Source organism: Gracilinanus agilis, chromosome 1, assembly GCF_016433145.1.
Source record: "Gracilinanus agilis isolate LMUSP501 chromosome 1, AgileGrace, whole genome shotgun sequence".
Lineage (NCBI taxonomy): Eukaryota > Metazoa > Chordata > Mammalia > Didelphimorphia > Didelphidae > Gracilinanus > Gracilinanus agilis.
Window position 1 is genome coordinate 565,681,870 of NC_058130.1, and position 24,003 is coordinate 565,705,872.

A 24,003-nucleotide genomic window follows, 5' to 3' on the forward strand; every position below is an offset into this window, starting at 1 on the left:
AGATTTAAGCAAAGTATTTTATACAGTGTATCATGGAATTTTTCAGGAAAAGATAGAGGTAGGTAGTTTAGACAGTAGTATAATTTGATGGATTTGATATCAATGCTTGGATTTAGTATATATTTTCTTATGGAATAACTCTTGTAACAACGTAAGTTGTACAAACTTAGATAAAGACAGAGAGGTAATGCTTCTTTAATTTGTTATTGAGACAAATCTATGAAGAATATCATATATTAGCTGGCAAATCAGTATTTAAAAATAGATTTTGACTGTATATAACATGAAACCAAATATCTGAGATTAGAATTTCCTTGTATATTCTATTTCATATGCTCTATGCCTTTATTCAATGAAATAATAGAAAATTATAATTTTCTGGCAATAATCAGAATGGTTTAAAAACTTTCATAACTGTTAATAAATCAACTTCATAAGCACAAGATATGGGAAGAAAGATTGGAGAGAAGTCTTTATTTTTCTATAACAAATATGGAGGTTTTAATAGCCTATGGACTCAATATGTGTCAACAAAGCTAATGTTATATATTGGTACAGTAATCCTTCTGGCAATAGACTAGATAGTTTGAGGGAACCAGTTTATTTAAATATGGGGAGTCCTATCACTAGTCTGCTGGAAATGTAATAATGGATGTTTTGTCATTGGTGACACAAGATAAAAAGAAAAAAATATATATGACCCTTGGTCTTGCGTGACATTCTTTTGCTGTTACAGTGTCAAAAGTAATGACCAAAATGGGAAAAAATTATGACTAGGAAAAGAATTTATACCTCAACAATGAAAAAAATTAAAGTAAATGATTGTTGCAGCCATAGATATTTAAAACATTTTTTGCACAAAAATGCTTAATAAAAAAAGTACTTAAAAACAAATATTTATAGAAATTCCTTTAATGTAGTAAGAGAGACACATATTTAATGAATGATGGGTTTATATTTAAAGAAGTGGCAGAGCAGCTGGCTTCACTGATATCAGAATAATAAAAGACCCAGTCTCTGGGGTTTTAGTATCTTAGGTTTTAGTGGAATTTCCATTTTCTTTCAGGGGTTATTTTCTCATCTAGCATTACTGATTTTCAGGGCACATGTAGAAGCAGAAAAGGAACACTGTCTTATTTGAATTCAAACAGGAATTGTATTATTTTTATTAATATTATCAGTAAAATTTGTATTACATTTTATGACCCTTGAGTATCTCATTACATTTTAGCTCTGAGATTTAATAATTCATCTGTCCTGAGTTAGCCCTGTCCCACTGTATTTGATACAAAGAACAGGATTTATTGACAATAATTTCATAGTTAAATTCATTATTGAAGTGGGTAATGGGTGGTCCAGAAGAAAGAGAGCAATGATATTTTCTAGTCATTGGGCACTTTAGGTAACTATTTTGTTTGAATTAATTTCTCTGTTACCTTTAGAGACACTTGTTCTGATTTTTCTATACTCTTAATTATCTTTTCCTATTTCATTCACTAGTTTCTTGTCTTCCTCTTAATAAAATGTTCCCCAAATTCTGAAAATGCCTCTCCTCTCCTACATTTTTTTCTCCTGAAAGTTTTACCCAGTAAAGGGTAGGAAATCCATGGGCTGAAGTATACACAAAACTTTTGCAGACTGAATTGTAACCCAGGCCTGTGCTTCCAAATACAATGAAGACATCTCATAAAATAAAGGAGGCCTAAGTGAAAAAGTTATCATTAAAAATATGATCATGTGAAAAGACTTGAGGGTTTTTCTGAAATATAAAGTTAATATTTTAAGAAAGATGCTCATCTATTTTCAATACTTCTTTTGTGACTTTAGGAACTTTCTCCACCATGCCATAGCTACCTTCTTATCTTGGAAGTTCACTCCACCCAAATGCCACCTTTCTCTCATTTGTTGATTTCTTCCAGAATCTGCAATACAAGGAAAGTGTACTGGCCAGTCATGAATAGTCTTTCATTCCTTTCTAGGAGATTTTCTCCATTATACCATATGGAAAAGGTTTGAATATGATCTTCCCCCTCCCTTTCCTTTTTGCTTTTCCACCTCCTATTTTGTGTAGTATTTTTCTATTAGAATATAAATCCCTCGAGGGCAAGTACTGTCTTTCCTTTTCCTTTTCCTTGTATTCCCAATGCTTAGCATAATGTACAGCACATAGTATCAACAACGAAGAAATCTCCCAGTCATGATTCTGAGTTTACAACTGAATTTACTCATGGGTAAATACAGTCAGCATTTCCATCATTCCCAGACTGTGATAAAAGACATTTTGTGGATATTTACAGTTTTTTAAAAGGATTTTTATAGTTGATACAAATCATTGATTATCAAAACCCACATATTCAAAGTATGGTTGCTAATAGTTGATAAATTCTAGTTCAAGGTCTTATAACTAATACCATCAGACAATAACTCTTGAAGGTAAATAGAGTCATCTTTCTAAGTCATAAAATCTAAGGACCCTATTACTGACATAAATTCCTAAAAAAGCAAATACTATTCCAACTTTTTTACAGCTGATTCTATGATTGCTTCTGTTATCTTTATGAAAAATCATGAGATAATAAAAATGTATGTGTAATATAAGAGGGTTTATAACAGGAGCTCTTAAGACAACTCTCTCCTTTTCTCTCACAGATAATAAACAACTGAGACTAGCCTTTTTAATATTGTAATTTAATATTGTAGTTACATATGCAACTTAAAGGATTACATAAGATGAATTTTTTATGATAAATGGTATAAAAATAAATTAAATGAACGCAAGTTAATCTCTTCAACAGTAAAAACACTTAATAAATGTTTATTTGACCTGTTTCAATAGGAATCAGCAGAATCATAGGACTAAAAAAAGCAAATACACTCTTACCTTATTTCTTTTTTAAACATGGAATCCAGAAGTATTGCAGATACACCAACACTCCCCAATTTTGATTAGTTCTTCGTTTCTCTATATAATTCCTTCAATGCAAATTAACTTTATGTATTAATTCCTAACTATAAAGTGCTTTATGTGGCAAGGGAAATTTGAGAAATATAAATTTAGGCATAGCAAAGGTCCAGTTCCTTCATAAACCTCTCATTCTAGTTGGGAACTATAATATATACATACATCTTTATTTTCAACACAAAAATAAGTATAATTAAAATAAGTGAATGAAAAATTACAAGAAAAGTGATTTATGAGGTTCAGAGAAAGAAAGGCTATTACCAAAAGGAGGGATCAGGCAAAACTTCACATGAAGGAAGTTTTTGAATTGGGTTGTGAAGTATCTCACTAGGGAGAGCTCCCTGCAGAAAATACCAAACAAGCATAAGAAGAAGAAAAACTTACAAAAAGATAAGGGCAGAAAATGGGTGGCAAAATGTATATGAAAATTTAAATAGAACAGATTAGCTGAAGCATAGTATACATTAGAAGAAAGAAGCATGAGATAAAACTTGAAAGGTAGGGTGGCAAAACTTGGTATATGGCCTTGAATACCTGAGGGGAAAAGAATTTGATCATTATTTGGTAGTTTTTAGGGAGTCATTGAAGGATTTCAAGAAGAACAGCAATAAAATACATTAAATAAATAAACCAGGCAACAATGTGTAGGACTGATTGGGGAGGGTGGGTTGGAGCTGTAAATGCCTGTTAGAAGACAATAAATTTGTGACAGATAATACAAGTGTTATTATTCCTGTTATATAGAAAGAAAACAAAAGACATGTTTTGGAGAGTAGATTTCCTCTTTTTTTTAATGTCAGAGGTAGGATATATCCATATCCATATCTTCCTGAACTATAATTCCAGGACATTATTTACTACACCACATGGTCTTTTATGACATATTTGAATATAATGCATGCTTAAATATTCCTTTTTCACTAAAATCCTGAAGCTATAGTAGAAGTAAGAGAGCTACTCTGTTACTAATAAATCCATCTTCTTTTTTAGATAATTGTAGTTTTCAGGGCAAAAAAAAATTGCATTAATAAAAAAAGATATTTTCCCAGAATGCTATATTACTTTTCACATTGGTTCCATTCTTTCATAGAATATTCCAGTTAAATTATTGATACACTAAGCCTAAAGCATTTCATACGGTATATGAGGAGCTAGATTAACAGAGAGGGAAAGGGGATCATTCTTTTTTGTTTAGACATCAGAAACCCTTTAGGTGTCACTGAATCACTTTAACTCCCTCATTGGCAATTGCTGAATTCTATAGAGTATAGATTATATTGGGTTTTGGTCCAAGGCAAAAATTTAGCTGTTCAGCAAGGGAAAAAGAGGCTTTTAGTCTGACCAGTAAAAAGTTATGCCCTTTATCTTTACAAAGAAAGGATATCTCTGTTCAAAGTTTAAAAGGTCAGTAGTACTTTCTTCTCTAGCATTCTTTGTAAATTCATAGGAGCAAACAGCTTAAATTTATCTCTAAATGCCCACTTATTAAGTGGGACCAACGGGGCTTTTATTGTTGACTAGTAAATCACACAGGGAACTTGCCTCAAGAGAGAAAATTCAGCATAATGGTGCATTTTACCACACTATTTACCATCTCAACATTTCTTAACCATGCTCATCTGTAAGATTCTGAAGTGCTTACATAATTATTGAAACAAACAGAAAAGGAAACACTTGAAGAAACAGCCAAGGGAGACAGAAATAAAGGGCTTTTAATAAGAAAAGAGCAGCAGGATGAAAATGAAAACAAAAAAAAATAGCATACAAACTTTCAGAAAACATTTCTGAAGCACTTCAGCCAGTCTAATGTAGTTTATGGCTAGGATTCCCCTAAAATACCATCAAGAAGGAGTTAGGCAATCACAGATCCAGAGAAAACATTGCAGAAAAGGAAGGTAATTATGAAGTGTGAAGATGGGTTTAACTCTCCCCTTGTCTATTTTAGCTAAGCAAATCATTAAGTATGAGAGTTCACAATTCACTTACTAGAGTGACAACTCCAAAGGCCACTGCCCACTCCCCCACCTCTTTGAGCAAACTGAAAAACTTCTATTGGTTTCTGTGAAGAAGGAGTGACAGGAAGTGACAGGAAGTAATGTGGGGAAAAAAAGGGTATAAAAAGAGACCAACAGGGTCTGGGAGATGTATTCCCTTCCTGGTGTTTGGAGAGATTGCAGATATTTCTCCTTTGGCTATGGAGGATGCTGTATTGGTGGAAATCTGGTTGAATACATCACTGGCTTGGAGAGATTCCTGCCTTGGTGGCTCTGTAAGGAAACCCTTTCTGCTTGTTGGCACTTTGGTGGGACACTCCCTTCAGCATGAGTTCTACAGAGACTCTCTTCCTTGGATCCTGCAATCAGCTTGCTGGTGAGTGACTCTGACTTCCATGTCGAGTTTGAAACTTTGTTCAGGGAGTGAGTTGAATTTCATCAAGTGAGCACTTAGGGTAGGCTAAGCAACTCCTTACTTCTTTCCCTCCTACATTTCATACTTCAACTCTTTCTCTTCCTTGTTATAAATAAAAGCTGCTAACAGCTGTTCTGGCTTAGAGATAATATTTTGAATTTGGAGACCAGAACATTGAATTTATAACTCTCTTATTTAATCAAAACCCCAACTAAACCCTTACAGAAGTTGTTGTTTTTTTTTTATCTATATATCTAGTCATAGGCTCAGTGGATTATGTGCTTTGTTTGGAATCAGAAAGCATAAGTTCTAATCTGCCCTCAGAGACTTACTAACTGTGTGACCCTGGGTAAGTAACTTAAACTGTTTGCCTTAAACTACTAGAGAAGAAAATGGCTAGCCACTTCAGTATCTTTGCCAAGAAAATCTAATATGGACTCACAAAAATTCCAACCAGACTGATCAATTGAACAACAACTTAGTGTAAGAATTGAGGTGAGGTATGTGTTCCACATCCCCATATCAGTTAACACAGTATAATCAGTGTAGAGGTATGATGAAGTTTTAATATGTAAGCAAAATGTTTTGACCTGTGATTTCTTAATTATGTATGCTTTCCTTTGATTGGTTCAAGAAGGAAATACTTCATTATTAACCAATACTTGCCTACAGTTATGAACTCTAAATAACTCGGTGAGGCCAAAAGTGAGGTTCAAGCTCATGAAATTCTTAGATTCAGGATTATAGACCCTTATACCTATGTTGGAGTGCAACAGGAATTATGAGAGGAAAGAATTAACCTACTAGATATAATAAAATTCTCCTCCCATGTCATGAGACAAACTAGACAAGTGAAAGAACACATTCAACCAAGAAGACCTGCTCTCAGTCTCTCTCTCTCTCTCTCTCTCTCTCTCTCTCTCTCTCTCTCTCTCTCTCTCTCTCTCTCTCTCTCTCTCTCTCTCTCTCTCCCTGCTTTAATCCTATATTGTATTGAATATATTAAACAGGATATGCCAAGATATCTCAAATTCTTAATGCAGAAAATAGAACAACTCATTTTAATCATTCTCTTCCTAACTTCATAATTTTTGTCAAGGACAACCAAGATCTTATATTCTGTCAAGTTGTTTTTTTTTTTAATTTTAATGTTAACTCCAGCACTTTACTCTCCCTTGGCTCCCTATTCCTTCAGTCACCAAATATTGCTGTTTTTGACTCTACAAAATGTATAGTACCATACTGCTGCCCTGTGCTCAAATACTCACTATCTTTTCTTCAGCCTCTTATTTCCTTTCACTGGCCTACTGCAAAAGCATTCTAATTAGACTTCCGTGTTTAACATCTGTCCCAACTTCATTGCATCCTCCAATTGACCTGCTGAAGTTATTTTCTCTAATAGGACATCTTACTCTACCATTCTCTCCTTAATAATTGTTCCTCTTTCCTTCCATTGTAAAATAAAAACAAATTTCTGTTTGATTTTTAGTATTTTTCACAATGTGACTCTAGCTAATATTTTTTCTCCCAATACAATTATGTGTTTTTGTGTGTGTATGTGCATTGAATCTGAAGATTTTGTATATCTACATGAGACTATCTTGATATGGTTTGTAGGAAGGCATAGATAGGTTCCTCTTCTCTTCAGTGAATTATGAATAAACTTATCCAAGTCTATAGAAAACATAAATGAAAGAAATTACATGAATGAGAATGTATACAGTTCACAGAGTGAACAAATTTTCCCATTGGGAAAGATATATCTCAGCTCAATGAAGAAGTCTCAGAACTCTCACAAGGGAAATTATCCAAAGTTTCTAATTTTATAAGTTGGATATAAAGGTATAATACTGTTGTCAGTTCCTCTATACTTCACCTTCCCAGAGTCTTTAACTATTTGGAGAGAATATGAAACTTCCTTTATTTTCTTTTCAATTTGGAAGCCAGCAGATGAAAGAACTTTCCTCTCTGGAGCTGTAACCAACTCTGTCCCTCATGTAGTCTTGAGACAATAAGAAATCAATCTCTCCTATGAGGAAAGTCTTACTTAAATGGGCTTTCAGGCTTTCATTACAATAGTATTCTGTTGCAGTAATATACCATAATTAATGTGACAATTCCCTTGCTAAGGGATATTGAGGTTGCTTATACTGTTTAGAATTGCATATAACGTGATATTGAAAGTATTTTAAAAGAAGGCATCACCTTTTGCTTTTAATAAGCCTATCTGCATATTTCTTACAATAAAATTATTGGATCACCATCAAAATATATTTTAGCTTCACCTTTTCCAACCCCTTTCTTATAATTTCTCATTTTCTGTTTAGGTTTTAATCATTGATTCTCCCTCCAAAGGTATTTCTGGAAAGAAGTAGATTGTTGTTATTATTTTGTTTTTGTATCTAGTTCCTCTCAGAACTAGATAAAACGAACCACAAAATAAATAAGAAAGAAGTAAGGGAAGTAAATGAAATGCTAGAAAAATCAGAGATAATAGGTATCTAGAGAAAACTGAATAGTGATGAAAAGGAAAATACCTTCTTCCTATCAGTACATGACACATATACAAAGATTAACCATGTACTAGGCCTTTGAAATATTGCAAACAAATGCAGAAAATCAGAAATAATAAATGACACTTTTCAAATCATAATGCAGTAAACATTATAATTAATAAGGATCCATGGAAAGGCAAATTTAAAGTTAATTACAAATTAAGTAATCTAATTTTTCAAAACAGGTGGGTCAAAGGAGAAACCATAGAAACAATTACAGACTTTATTAAAGAGAATGACAATGAGGATGCTTCATATTAAAACCTATGGGATACAGCCAAAGCAGTACTCAGAGGAAAATTGATATCACTGAGTTCCTATACCAACAAAATAGAGAGGATAGAGATCAATGAATTGAGCTTGCAACTTTAAAATATTTACAAAACAACAACAACAACAAATTTTAAAACCTTGAATAAAAACTAAATTAGAAATCCTAAAAATTCAAGGAGAAATTAATCAAATAGAAAGTAAAAGAACTATTGAACTAATGAATAAGACTAGGGGCTGGCCCTTTGGAAAAACAAATAAAATAAAGTACTAGTCAATATAATAAAAAAAGAAAGAAGAAAATCAAATTAATTCTATCAAAGATGAAAATCTCACCTCTAATGAAGAGGAAATGAGGCAATTATTAAGAACTACTTTGCTCAATAATATGGCAATTAAATATGACAAACTAGGTGAAATGTGTGAATATTTACAAAAATATAAATTGCCCAGATTAACAAAAGAGGAAATAGAATTCTTAAATAATCCCATCTCAGAAAAAGGAATTGAATAAGCCATTAAGGAACTTCCTAAGAAAAAATCCTCAGGGCCCAATGGATTTACAAGTGAATTCTATCAAACATTTAAGAACAACTAATCTCAATATTATACAAATTATTTGACAAAATATGCAAAAACAGAGTTTTATCAAATTCCTTCTATGACACAAATAAGATTCTGATTCTAAAGCCAGGCAGACCAAAACCAGAGAAAGAAATCTACAAACCAATCTCCTTAATGAATATAGATGCAAAAATCTTAAATAGAATACTAGCAAAAAGACTTCAGCAAGTGATAATAAGGATTATTCACTATGGTTAGGTAGGATTTATACAAGGAATGCAAGAAAGGTTTAATATTATCAACAATCAAACCAACACAAATCACATGGTTATCTTAATAGATGCAGAAAAGGGCTTTGACAAAATACAACAACCATTCCCATTGAAAACACTAGAAAGGATAGGAATAGAAGGACCATTCCTTAAAATAATAAACAGTATATACCTAAAACCATCAACAAACATCATATGCAATGGGGATAAATTAGAAGCCTTCCCAATAAGATCAGGAGTGAAACAAGGATGCCCATTATCACCTCTTTTAATCAATATTGTACTAGAAACATTAGCAGTAGCAATTAGAGAAGAAAAAGAAATTGAAGGGATTAAAGTAGGCAATGAGGAGACTAAACTATCACTCTTTACAGATGATATGATGGCATAATTAAAGAATCCCAGAAAATCAACTAAAAAGTTAGTGGAAATAATTAACAACTTTAGTAAAGTTTTGAAAGAGAAATCTACCTCCAAAAGGAGATCAATTTATTAGGAATGACCTGGATAGAAAAACCCAACTAGAGACTTTCCCAAGGCCAGTAAGCACAAGTTTATTGAGGTTAGGGAAATGGTAGATAAGGTCCTAAATATATCCAGTTCTAACTCCTCCCTCCAATCCAATGGTTGGCAACCTTTTTGGCAGTGAGAGCCATAAATGCCTGTGGAAGGAGGAGGATGGAGGTAGAAGGCACTGGAATATGGGGCAGGGGCTGAAGGGCCCCCTGGGGCACATCCTGGGGCTCTGCCCGGACTGGTTGGTTGGTCATGAGGTAGAGCCAGATATGGCTCAAGAGCCATACCTTGCTGACCCCTGCTCCAATCTATACCTCCCCCTTCACAGGGTTTTTCTTCTTGTCTTCTGAAGCCCTCTTTATTCACTCCCTGATATTATCTATACACCCAAACCTATCTGACTACCTAAATATCACAAGTTGTCTTTAAAAGGCTGAGGGTACAAGACTCACAGATGTACTGAGTTCTTACCCAAAGTCTGGGGTTTGCTTCATAGGTAAACTAAAAGTCTCAAGTGAAAAACCCTTTGGTTTACCTCAACCAAGTTGTCTCTGACAGGGAAAGGCAGGTCTCCTCTAAGGAAGTTCTCCAATCCAGGAATTTCCTAATCTTTCCACAAGATTATTCTGTTCCTAGGAGATACCAAAGCAAAGATCCTCCTTAGCAGCTCTGAGGAAAGCTAAATCAGGAGTGACAGTTATTTGAGTAAAAGTCCCAAGAGCCTCCTCTCCTTCCAGAATTTTCACACAGGGTTTGTATCTAAATTCGCGTCCTTTCCTCTTAAAGGCAATCCGTGTATTTTCCCCTATCCCTCATCATTTATCCTTACATTCACATGGTACGAAATAAACCCACATAAATCATCAGCATTTCTATGTATTTCCAACAAAACTCAGCAGCAGGAGTTAGAAAGAGAAACTCCATTTAAAATCACTCTAGAAAATATAAAATATTTAGGAATTTATTTGCCAAAACAAACACAGGAAATATATGAACACAACCACAAAATACTTTTCACACAATTAAAACTAGATCTAAATGAATGGGAAAACATTAACTGCTCCTGGGTAGAAAGAGTTAATATAATAAAAATGACAATCCTATGCAAATTAATCTACTTATTCAGTGCCTTATCTATCAAGCTACCAAAAATCTTTTTTATAGAATTGGAAAGAAATATAACAAAATTCATGTGGAAGAACAAAAGATCAAGAAATATCAAGTGAAATACTGAAAAAAATGTGAAGGATGTGGGCCTAACAGTACCAGATGTTAAACTGTACTATAAAGCAGCAGTGATCAAAACAATACTGGCTAAGAGACAGAAGGATGGATCAATGGAATAGACTAGGTATAAATGACCTCTGTAAGCTAGTGTTCAATAAACTCAAAAACCCCAGCTTTTGGGACAAGAACTCACTATTTGACAAAAACTCCTGGGATAATTGGAAAACGGTATGGGGAAAATTAGGTTTAGTTCAACATCTTATACCCTATATCCACATGAATTCAAAATGGGTAAATGACTTTAATATAAAGAGTGAAATTATAAATAAATTAGGTGAACATAGATTGGTATATCTGTCATATCTCTGGGAAAGGAAGGAATTTAAGATGAAGAAAGAGATAGAGAATATTACAAAATCTAAAATGAATAAGTTTGATTATATCAAATTCAAAAGGTTTTGTACAAACAAAACCAATGCAACCAAAATTAGAAGGAAAGCAACAAACTGGGAGAATATTTTTATAACAAAACTCTCTGACAAAGGTTTAATTTCCCTAATATTTACAGAAATAAGTCTAATCTACAAAAAAATCAAGCCATTCTCCAATTGACAAATGGTCAAGGGTCATGAATGACATGAATAGGCACTTTTCACAAGATGAAATCAAAACTATCAATAAGCACATGAAAAAGTGTTCTAAATCTCTCTTGAGTAGAGAATTACAAATTAAAACAACTCTGAGGTACCACCCCATACCTAGAAAATTGGCCAATGTGACAGCAAAAGAAAGTGATAAACATTGTAGGGGATGTGGCAAAATTAGGACACTAATACACTGCTGGTGGAATTGTGAATTGGTCCAACATTCTGGGGGGCAATTTGGAACTATGCACAAAGGAATTTAAAACTTCCCGCTCTTTGATCCAGCCATACCACTGCTGAGATTTTACCCCAAAGAGATAATAATGAAAAAGACTTGTACAAAAATATTCATAGTTGTGCTCTTTGTGGTGGCAAAAATTTGGAAAATGAGGGGGTGTCCATCAATTGGGAGATGGCTAAATAAATTGGGGAATATGTTGGTAATGGAATATTATTGTGCTGAAAGGAATAAAGAAATGGAGGAATTCCATGTGAACTAGAATGACCTCTAGGAATTGATGCAAAGCAAAAGGAGTAGAACCAGGAGAACATTATACACAGAATCTGATACATTATGGCACAATCAAATGTAATGGACTTTTCTACCATGGGTGCAATGACCCAGGACAATCCAGAGGCACTTAGGAGAAAGTATGCTATCCACATCCAGCGAAAGAACTGTAGAACCAGAAATGCATTAGAAAAACATATGATCAACCACATAATGTGATACTTTGTGATTAGGGTTTTGATGTTAAAGAATCACTCTACTGCAAATATGAATAACATGGAAATAGGTTTTGAATGATGATACTTGTATAACCCAGTGGCACTCCCTGTTAGCTCTGGGAAGGGAGCAAAGAAAGCAGAGTGGGGCTGGGGAAGCAGGTATCACAAATCATGTGACCCTGAAAAAATATTCTAGATAAAAATTTTTAAAAAGAACATGTAATTTTTTTTTCCTTTTTCCTTGATCACCTTAGTAAGTAAAACGAATTGTGGTATTAAGGGGTGAAAAGCCATATAGTTTTATAAGTCTTTGAGTATAATTCCAGATTACTAATACTTGATTTTTAAATGTTTTGCAGAAGCCCATCACAGAGTCATTACCTAAGAAAATACAGCTTTCCCATCAACATCATGATTTTTTATTGTTGTTTTGATATATTGAGGATTAGCATAATAAATTAAGTGGGATTTTGGGGGGAGTTTTGTGGAAACTGCAGATGACATGTGATTGCATAGAAAAAGTTTAGAAACTCAGAAATACATAAAATATATGTACAGTATTTATGATATCAATATGTCTTTATCTTTTAATACTATAAAGTTACAGTAAGGAGAAGCTAAAGTTGGCAAAAAGAACATAGCCTAAAAATTTTACATCAATTTTTCATATCATAAGAGTACTATGTCCCTAATTCCAGGGATGTTCAAAAGATACTTGTACTTATTGAATAATTTTCTTGGTTGTGAATCTCTGTGTAGGGGAGGAGGGGAATGTTCTCTCTAGCATAATTCAGAATATAATTTTCCAATACAGTAATCAAATTTATTGAGGAGAGAGTTTGAAGGGTTGCCTTATAAATAACTCCAAGTTTGAGAATTCAGGATCAATGCTAGCTTTTTTGTCAGCATGCCCCAAAATGGTCACCTATATAAGCCCTGCTGATGCAGAGAAGTAAAAAACTAACTCCAAATGAAGGATGGTGAGTGTCAGGGTAAGAATATTTGTACCTTGATCCCTGCTATTTATATTAGTGATTCAGAAAGAACAGATCAGAAAACAAATGGGTGGCCTCTATGGTGGCCCAAAAGTGTGTTTGTTTGGTTTTGGTTTTTCCAGAGGGAGTTAATGGTCGATTGTGAATACTTTGTTTTCCATATTTATTTAAAACTTCCTATCCTTTTTTTCTCTGTATAGTGAAATAAAGAATGTCTTTTATCTGAGGTGTAATTTTTATCTTGAAAAACAAATAGAGAATATTAACAAAATTTCTGGATCCTTAGGTATAACATATTTACAGAATTTCTATGATGAACTCTGTTTAGAGACATAATTATTTAAAAAGAAATGTCTTTGAGTTCAGCCCCTGAAAATCAGATGTAATTGGAGAAAACCCAGGCCATCATGGATTCTTGGACTTGGGCAAAAGGTTTCTATTAGTTTTAAAGTTCTAAATGCATGGTATTTGTTGACATTGTTACTGTTTGAATTGAATGTGATTTATTACTGAAAGGTAACAGAATTAATCCAAAAATCTATTTATGTTCCACTCTGTCATCTTGAAATAAAATCATAGGTAATAAAATCTTTAAACAAATAATGATAAGTGTATTTGTGTTCTATTGCAAGACTTTTATCTGATTTAATAAATTCATGAAATCAAATTAAAAATCATCCTTTTAAAACTAAAAATATAGTGAAAAATATTTTTCTCTATATCTTCTTCAAGATTCCTGGGGAAGGACACTTGGAAATGTAGGTGATAAATCTAAAATTTAAAAGTATTCTTAGAAAAATGGAATGAGGATAGTAGCCAACCTTTTAACATAGAATAATTGTTGTTTGGTTTACAACACTGATTACATCTGAAGAAAACAGCACTAGGACTTACCCAAAGGGAAGTACCAAACCTGTCTAGTGAAAGGGAAGGCCCCTCAATGACTTCTAATTTGAAACTATTCTCAATAGACATCTGTGAAGAAATTCCATGAATATTTCAGGGAAGTGGTCCAAGAAAAAATGGAATGGTGACATTGTTATTCAACCATTTGGGGATTTAATGCCAGATTGTATTTTCATATTGTGATTTCTCCTTTTTTGAGGTTCCTATAAATGTTCGTTTTGACACAGAGAGACATGTCAGAATGCACTTGCTAAATATGCTATTTTGGAAATCTCTCCTTTTCTCTCTTCTATTTTCTCTGTCAACCAGTCAGAATTGGCTTATGTTTACTGAGAATAATGTTTAATAGTAAATAAAATTATTTGTTTTACTTCTTTCTAAGACATATTTCAATATTTTTTCAGTAATTTGAAAGATTTTTGAGGTTAAGGTCCATGTACTATGATCTTAATATCCCTACCAGCTTTGTCCCATGGCTTATATACACTATGTACATAAATATGTTGGGATGAATGTATTTATACATGAATTGATTATCTGTTCCTTATTAAATATACTAATTTATTTTCCTCAGATTAAAGAACAAAATAAAATTAAGTTTCTGTTTTAATTTAATCATGACTTTTGTTTTTTCCCTTTGCGCTTTTGATTCAAGGAATCTTTAAAAGAACTGACTTTTATTAGTTGGTAGCTAAAGAGTATTCCTTGGATCGTATCACACAATCTAACACCTTCTAAAACCAACAACAATGAACAAGGAAAATGACATCAACCTTTTAAGTTTAAAATAGACATATGTTTTAGGTCTATTTTATATTATATCAGAATAAATTGTTTATCAAATATGTTTTATGAAATCAACCTATACACATTGCAGAGAAAGTAAAGAACTTCATTGGAAGAGGGATAAAATAATAACCCTTGTTACTGTCACAATCCTGACTCCTATGTTTTCAGGATAAATATATAAGAAATTTTCAAAAATTTCAAAAATTTTTAATTTGTTATTAAAAATGACATTTTTCTAGTAACAATGCAGTATATAGCCACTCATCTTTTTATATTGATTAGTCTTCTATGTGTGACTGCTTTGCCCTGAGTAAGAAGTATATTCTTTGGAATTTCTAATTGTCTACAAGTTGTTCTGCAATCTTGAGAATATCTAAATTAATCCCTGATGGTAAATTTTGTAGACAGGCAGTCATGAATTGCTTTGTATTTACTAGATGAGGAATATCTTCAGAAAAGAAACAAACCTTTTCATATGAAAATCATTTCTGATGTGTGTTGGTATTCCTAGCAATCTTTGACTAAACTTGACAGTCTCTGAGAAAAAAAATTTTGCATTTGGCTGCCTGAAATGCTTTTTTTCCTCCTCAAAATGTGTTTATCAATAATAAAAACTAAATTAAGACTATATGTGATCTGTCCATTTATACTTTCTTTTTTGTTTATGATACTATTTGATGGCAAGTGTCTCACTAATAAATAGGCAATTCATAGTTTTCAATATTGTTCTTTGTCTCATGCTATAAATTCCACCTGAATTCTTCATCCAACCTAGAGAGAGAAAGAATCACACCTCACTAATCATATGCCCCTATAGCCATTCAGTATGTCTTCCTAGGACTATAATATTATGTATTAAAATAGTTTCCCTCTTTTTCACCTTTGTTCCAGGTTTGATTTATGAGTAGTTATTTCCTAAACTCAATTATTTTGACAGTTTCCATACTGACTATGATTGAGTCACTCTCAATGAGGCTCACAGAATGGCCTTCTGATATGATTAAATTCAATTCTGAAAATATTAGGTAAGCTCTAATGTGTGCAGAGCCCAATGCTGGGCATTAGGAGAAAAGGGAAGTTTAGATAAGATGTGTTACTGGCATTAATGAAACTTAATAGTAACATCATCAATTCAACATTTGTATAGTACATATTATGTGCCAGGTATTTTATTGAATACTTTACAAATATTCTCTCATTTAATATTTTTGTAATAACTCTTACTTTCTTTTTTAGTATCAATTTTAAGACACGAGTGTCACAGGCGAGGCAATCAAGACTAAGTGATTTGTCCAAGGTCATGCAATCAGGCCAGTTTTGAATATAGGTCCTCTCAATTCCAAGCCTGGCCCTCCATCCACTGTGCTACCTGTTATCTCATTTGATCTTCTGATTGACCCTGATATTTAGGTGCTATTATTATCCTCATTTTATAGTTGAGGAAACTAAGAAAACCCAAGCAGAAGTTAAATACATGACTTAAACAGTCATACGGCTAATTTAATAAGGGATTTAAACTCATGTCTTCCTGATGCCAAGCCAATGCTCAATTTACTGTGATACCTATCTAACTTTCTTAACTTTTCTGTTCCTTTAGTTTTTTCACCAGTAAAAGACCCTATTGGACTAGATGGTCCCAAATAACCCTTTCATTGGAAATTTATGATTTTGAGATTCTAAGGCAGAAGAGACAGTGCACTTTCCTACCTCAGTTACCTCACATAAATATTATTACCATTCTAGAGAGTTAAAACAAAACATTATTTAATTATTCTTACTGACTACAGACCCTCCAAGTAAAAGAATATCCTTTGTATTAGGAAAATTGAATCAATAAATCAGGACTCATTCAAATACAGTGCCTGGCATATAATTAGACCATAATGAATACTTATTGATTTGTATACTGTCGAATGTTAGTTCAATGACAATAAAGAAACTATAGGTAAGAAATCTAGAAAAGGATTAGCTGAACTGAATGTGTACTGAGAGTTTTTAGGCTAAAAGTCATTTCAAAGACCCAGTGAATGAAAAATGTATTTTAAAATCTCATGCTTACTTGAATTGATTCCACTTAGAAAGGAAAAGACAGTCAGTTAAATAAAAATGGCAAAATAAATATCAATAAAGATTAAAGAAGAAAGAATATTTACATTTTAAGGAAGAAAATATTATTTGATATCACAACAATGTCAAGGGAACTAGTAAATCTATTACAAAACCAACCATTAATCAGTACATTTTCATGTGTTCTCCATACATTAACATTGTGCTCTAGCACTATCTTGATATGAAACAGAAATTATTACTGTCCCTAAGAAATTTATAATCTCTCCAGAGACACAAATGTATAAACATAGAAATGACTATTACAAAGTTATTATTCTCAAGACTCCAACTATACATTCTGAATTCAGATGATTTTACTCCCTATTTGTTGAGAAGATAAAAGTCATCTTACACACCTCCTTCAACTTTCCTATATCAAAATCTTTAACCTTTCAATCAACTCACTCCTTTTCCTTCCTTCCCTCCAATTACAGAGAATGATGTGGACCTTTACCAGGCTAATACTCCCAGTCATATCACCTTTCTCTATAACTTTATTGTACTATTCTTTTTATTTCAAGTAAATAGATTAATGAGCAAATTTTACCTTGTTCTGACATAGTCACTGACTACATATATTATCCTAAGATATCTGATTATTTCTTTATCATGAAACTCACTGATCTTTTATCTCTGCTTATTATCATTTTCTCTCCTTGATATATTTATGACCTTTGACTCCATGAACCACATCCCTTAATATTTTTTAAGATTTGTTCCTCGTTTGGCTTTGGTGAGCTTACATCCCCATAGTTCTGTTCTTGTCTTTCTGTATTCACATTTTCTGTAGAGTCATCTTGTCCCTAAAAGACAACTTTAAAATTTCTTAAACAATGATTATATATCAAGAGTGTTGTGAAGATTGATTAGGGGAATTAAAATAAATTTATTCTACTCTAACCCACTTAAAGAAATTATAAATGAAGTGACAAGACTATTAGATGTTATTATCTTGAAAGAAGTGAAAGGAGTGCTAATATGTTTTTATAACCATTATAAGATAGGAAGAATTTTTCTATCAATCAGACTTGAAATTATTATATTGTGGATAGCCACTGTCTGACTAAAAGAACTGCCACACCTTTTTAGTTAAGGAAAATATACTTTCTAAGGAGTTTGTCTATATAGAAAACAGCTCTGCCAAGTTAAGCTTTGACAAAGAAGAAGAAAGAAGGATATCATGGTACTTACATTTTAATTATTGAAAAGAGAACAGATAAGATTCTAAAAACACAGACATTTATGGTGGAGTTAGAATCATGTAGAGTCTGCCAACCACCGTCCAAAAAAAAAAGAATAAAACTGCTTCAAAACAGATCCTGGAGCAACAGAAACAACAGAAGGAGGGGTGAAATAATATTCTTGTCCAGAATAATGTAGCAAGGAGAACTCATCTTTCTGGAATAGAAAGAGAGCACAGAACAAGCCTCAGTAGAGCTCTGGAGTGATAATGGTAGTGGCAGCAGAAACCACAGCAGTCTCAATCCACCCTTAGCAGAGTAAGAGTGAAAAATAATGCAATAGAGAATGGAAGTAGTTGAAGGAAAAGCAGCCCTTGATATGGTTAAGCTGTAAAAGGGCAGACATGACTTAGGATCAGATAGCAGTGGAAAAAACTCAGCCTAAAATGATTTAGCCACTGAATTTGGGTAGATCCTAAAACATACCAACACAAACAACATCTGCAATGAATATCTCTAAACTTCCACGTAGAAGTTCAACCAAGGTGCTTCTTGATAGTGCTCTATCTGGAACTTGAAACAGTTGAGCTAACCTCAGGTACAGTATAAAGAGGGTCAGTATTGCCTCAACACCAGGAATGGAGCTAAGCTTTAAAATATAGAAAACAAATTAAGAGAAAAATTCACCACTAAATAAGCAAAAGACAGAAAAAAATACAGCACTAGAAAAATATTTGAGCAATAGAGATGTCCAAAATGTAAACTGAAAAGAGGACAGCACTTTAAAAATGAAAATATGTGAATCCTCAAATGAAAAAAGAAATGATGTCAAACCCAAAATGAAATTCTGGAAGAGATCTAAATAGGAGAGAAAAAAAAAAGAAACTTAGGAGAAAAACTGGAAAAGAACATGACAGAAAAAATTAAAAGATTGTAACAAAACTTACAAAATAAAATAGGTGTATAAAAATAGAAATTCAATTCCCCAAAAAGGAAAATGACTCCCTAAGAAAGCAAATATAAAACCTCAAAGAAGACAGTGACACATACCCCAAAAATGTGAATAGGACAAATGGAAACTATGGATTTCATAAGACAGTAGGAAACAATAAAAATTTAAAAGAATGAAAAAATAGAAGAAAATCTAAAATATCTAAATGGCAAAACAAATTATCTACAAAGTTGATCCAGAAGAGATAATATAAGAATCACTGGATTACCTAAAAGCTATGATCAAAAAAAGTACCTGAACACCACATTGCAGGAAATTATAAGATAAAACCTTTCTAATATTCTTGGACAACTGCGGAAAATAGAAATTGAAAGTATCCTCTGATCAACTCCTCAAAGAAATCTTGATTTTAAAAATTCAAGACTATTATAGTCAAATTCCAGAATTCCCAAGCCAAATAGTAAACTGAGCATATTACTAATAAGAAAATGAAAAGTAATGTGTTTATTGCATCCCTGAGTGCTTATATCAATAAAACAGAGAAAAAGCAGACCAATGAATTAGGTGTGCAACTAAAAAAATAAATAAACAAGGAAAGAGGAACAAATTAAAATCCCCTATTTAAAGGCTAAATATGAAATTTTAAAAATCAAGGGAGAAATTAATAAAAGTGAAAGTAAAACAATTTTTGAACTAATAAATAATATAAGATGTTTCTAAGAAAAATAAAATAAAATGAAGAAAATATTGGTCAATTTGATTAAAAAAAGAAAGAAAAGAATCAAATTACCAGTATCAAAAAAAATGTAAAAGGTGTATCCACCTGTAAAGAAGAGGAAATTAAGGAAATTTTAGGAGCTTTTGTCCAATTATATGACAATAAATATGATAATCTAGGAGAAATGGATGAATATTTACAAAAAATATAAATTGCAGGGATTAATAAAAAAGGAAAGAGAATGCCTTAAAAATCCCATCTCAGGAAAAGAAATTGAACACACCATCAATGAACTCCCTAGGATAAATGCTCCAGTGCTAGATGGATTCACAAGTGAATTCTATCAGACATTTAAAGAACAATTAATCCCAATACTATACACTGTATTTGGCAAAACAAGCAATGAAAGAGGTTCAGAGGGATCGGAACTCTGAAGCCTCTACTGCAACAATGAGGATACCTCCAAGGTATAACCCAGAGAACCAGGGCATAGGCAAGGCATGGATCCCAGGGCAAGGGCTACACTTACAAAAGAACACCTCAGAGAAGAGAAACTTTTGAAGACTTACCCCAGGGCAGATTAAAACAACATAACTAACCCAATAAACCATCAGAAAAGATTTGACAAGCTTACAGTTCATAGGCAAACAATAATAACAACAAACAACAAACAATAAATGAAACAAAAGGCTGAAAATATGCATAAACAACAGAGAAAGATAGTAACTATCAAAACTTCTACAGCGTTAAAGATCAAACAACAGAGTCAGTAAAGGATAATAGAACCCAAGGAAATCCAAGCAAAACATAAAAAAAACCCCTGAAAATTAGGATCATCCTCTGGAAGAACACAAAAAGGAGTTAATAACCCAAATAACACAATTTGAAGAACAACAGGAAAAAGAAAACAACTAGCTTAGAAAGGAAAATTGAGCAACTAGAAAAAGACAAAAGAAGATAATGAAGAAAACCGTGTCTTAATAACTAGAATTGGCATTCTTGAAAAAGAAAGAAAAAAAATGAAGAGAAGAGTAATTTGAAAAGAATAGACCATATGGAGAAGGAGAATCAAAAAGTCATGAAAGAAAATCTGTCTTGAAAATTAGAACTGGGCAATTATAAGCTAATGACTTCATGAAACATCAAGAAAAAATAAAACAAAATTAAAAGAATGAAAAACTAAAAGAAAATATGAAATTTCTCATTGAATAAAACAAATGATCTAGAAAATAGATCGAGGAGAAATAATTTAAGAATTGTTGTACTGCCTGAAAGTTATGATAAAAAAAAAACCCAAAAAACAAAAAAACATGGACATCATATTACAAAACATTATCCAAGAAAACTGCCCTGCTATTCTTGAACAAGAAGGTAAAATAGAGACTGAAAGAATCCACATATAATCTCCTAAAATAAATCCCCAAATGCTTAGTGGGAGGTGGAGGTGAGACTGTGGCCTGGGCTAGCACAAGGATCTTAGAGAATTGTTAAAATTAATCTACAAAAGCAAACTCCAAGTAGCTTCGTAAAGCAGATCATAGGAAGATCCAGTTTTAAAGTTAAATTCTGGAGTAGATTATCAAGATGTCCTGGCTTGCCTAGATGGCTACATGAATATAGCTCTTGAGCAAAGAAAAGAATATGTAAATGGACAGCTAATGAATAAATATTGGGATGCATTTATTTGAGGAAACATTGTGTGATATATAGGTATACAGAAGAGAAGAGTGTAAAGACACCAGCAAAGGAAACTTTTTTTTGTACTTTTATATTTTTATAATTTCTTAAAAACTGCCTTCTCAATTTTGTTGTGTAATTTTCCTGTTTTCATTGTTCCTTATGCACTGACTTGAGAGGAGGAAGTAGAGATTTTTAAAAACTTATTAAACGAATGGTTTCAGTTGTAAAAAATAAAATAAAGTAAATCCACAAATGACAACTCCAAGGAATGTTATCATCAAGTTCAAGAGCTCCCAGGCCAAGGAAAAAATACTATAAGTATCCAGAAAAAAAAACAATTCATATATCATGGAGCTCAGTCAGAATTACCTGGGATCTGATAGCTTCCACACTGAATGACTGGAAGGCTTAGAATATGATATTTCAGAAGCTAATGAAAGTAGACCTACAACCAAGAATCATATATCCAGCAAAGCTGACTATATTTGTTCAGTGGAAAGTATGTTAATTTAATAAAGCAGATTTTAAAGCATTTCTGAAGAAAAAACCAGACTTAAAGAGAAAAGTTGATGTCCAAAGACAAAATTCAAGAGACCAATAAAAAGGGAAATAAGAAAAAGAAAAAGTAAGGGCTTCAACAAAGTCAAATTGGTTATATTCTTATATCGAAAGCTGGGGTCTGTAACTCTCAAAAATTGTTTCCATTATCATAGTTATTAGAAGAAAAGATGTATACAGAAACAGAAGATACAGGACTAAGCTGTTTAGGATAAGTAAAAAAACTAGAGTTAAAAAAAAGAATTGTTCTAAGAGAAAGGGGAAGGAAGAAGGAAAATGAGGTAAACTATATCACAAAAAAACACATCATGGGGAGAATACTATTACAAGAAGGGGAAGAAGAGGGTGGTGACTAGTAATATTTAAACTTTACTCTCATTAAAATTAGTTCAGAGAGGGGAGAGCAGCCAGAATAATTGAGGTATAGAATCTTATCTTACCCTACAGAGAAGCAGGAGGGTTTTAAGGAAGGGGAATGAGGGGAGGGAAGTAACATAAAGGAGGGAAATATCAGAGCAGGGTGGTTAAAAGACCTTATAGAGAAGTAGGAGGGAAATATGAAGGGAGGTGGTGATAATAGGAATAAAATAAGGGAGGGGTAAGGAGGGAGTGATTATAAGCAAAACACTAGAGTGGAAGTAAAGAATCAAAGAAAAAAGCGTAGGATTAAAAGAGGTAATCAAGATGGAGGGGAATACATAAGTACCTCAGAATTATCCTAGTTCATTGCATTGCTGCTAGTACAGAAGTCCATTACATCGATTTTAGCACAGTGTATCAGTCTCTATGTACAATGTTCTTCTGGCTCTGTTCCTTTCACTGTGCATCAATTCTGGGAGGTCATTCCAGTTCACATGGAATTCCTAAGATTTATTATTCCTTTGAGCACAATAGTATTCCATCACCAGCATATAGCACAATTTATTCAGCCATTTCCCAATTGAAGAGCATACCCTTGTTTCCCAGGTTTTTGCTACCACAAAGAGTGTGGCTATAAATATTTTTGTACAAGTCTTTTTCCCTTTTCATTTTTGATACTTTTAATTTGGGTTTTCTTCTTTCTTTTTTTTATTAGATTTACCAGTATTTTGTCCATTTTATTTGTTTTTCCAAAATACCACATTCTAATCTTATTTATTAATTCAATAGTTCTTTTGTTTTTGCTTTTATTAATTTTTCCTTTGATTTTTAGTATTTCTAATTTTGTTTTCATCTGGGGGTTTTTAATTTGTTCAGTTTTTAGTTTTTTAATTTGCATGCCCAATTTAGTGACCTCTGCTCTCCCTAATTTGTTAATATATGCACTCAATGATATAAATTTCCCCTGAGTACTTCTTTGGCTGCATCCCATAGATTTTGATAAGAAGTATCATTGTTGTCATTCTCTTCAATGAAATCATTAATTGTTTCTATGATTTGTTCTTTAACTAACTTATTTTGGAGAATCATATTATTTAACTTCCAATTAGTTTTTTGTTTGTCTCTCCATTATCATTGCTCATAACTATTTTTATTGCATTATGATCTGATACGGTTGCATTTATTATTTAAGCTTTTTTGCATTTGTTTGCCATGTTTCTATGCCCTAGTACATGGCCAATCTTTTTAAATGTTCCATGTGCCACTGAAAAGAAGATGTATTCCTTTTTATCCCTATTTATTTTTCTCCATGTATCTGTTAACTCTAATTTTTCTAAGATTTTATTTACCTCTCTTATCTATTTCTGATTTATTTTTTGCTTTGATTTATCTAAATCTGATAGGGGAAGGTTCAGGTCTCCTACCAGTATAGTTTTATTATCTATTTCCTCCTTGAGCTCTACCAGTTTCTCCTTTAGAAATTAAGATTCTATACCATTTGGTGCATACATATTGAGTTTTGCTATTTCTTCATCATTTATACTCTCTTTTATCAGGATGTAATTACCTTTCCTATCTCTTTTAACCAGATCTATTTTTACTTTGGC

At 32.6% G+C, this 24,003-nt stretch overlaps 1 pseudogene; it reads left to right on the forward strand.

Moving 5' to 3' along the window:
• Nucleotides 1-21,531, forward strand: part of LOC123254224 — a 40,491-nt pseudogene extending 18,960 nt beyond the window's left edge.
• The last annotated feature ends 2,472 nt before the right edge of the window (nucleotides 21,532-24,003 follow it).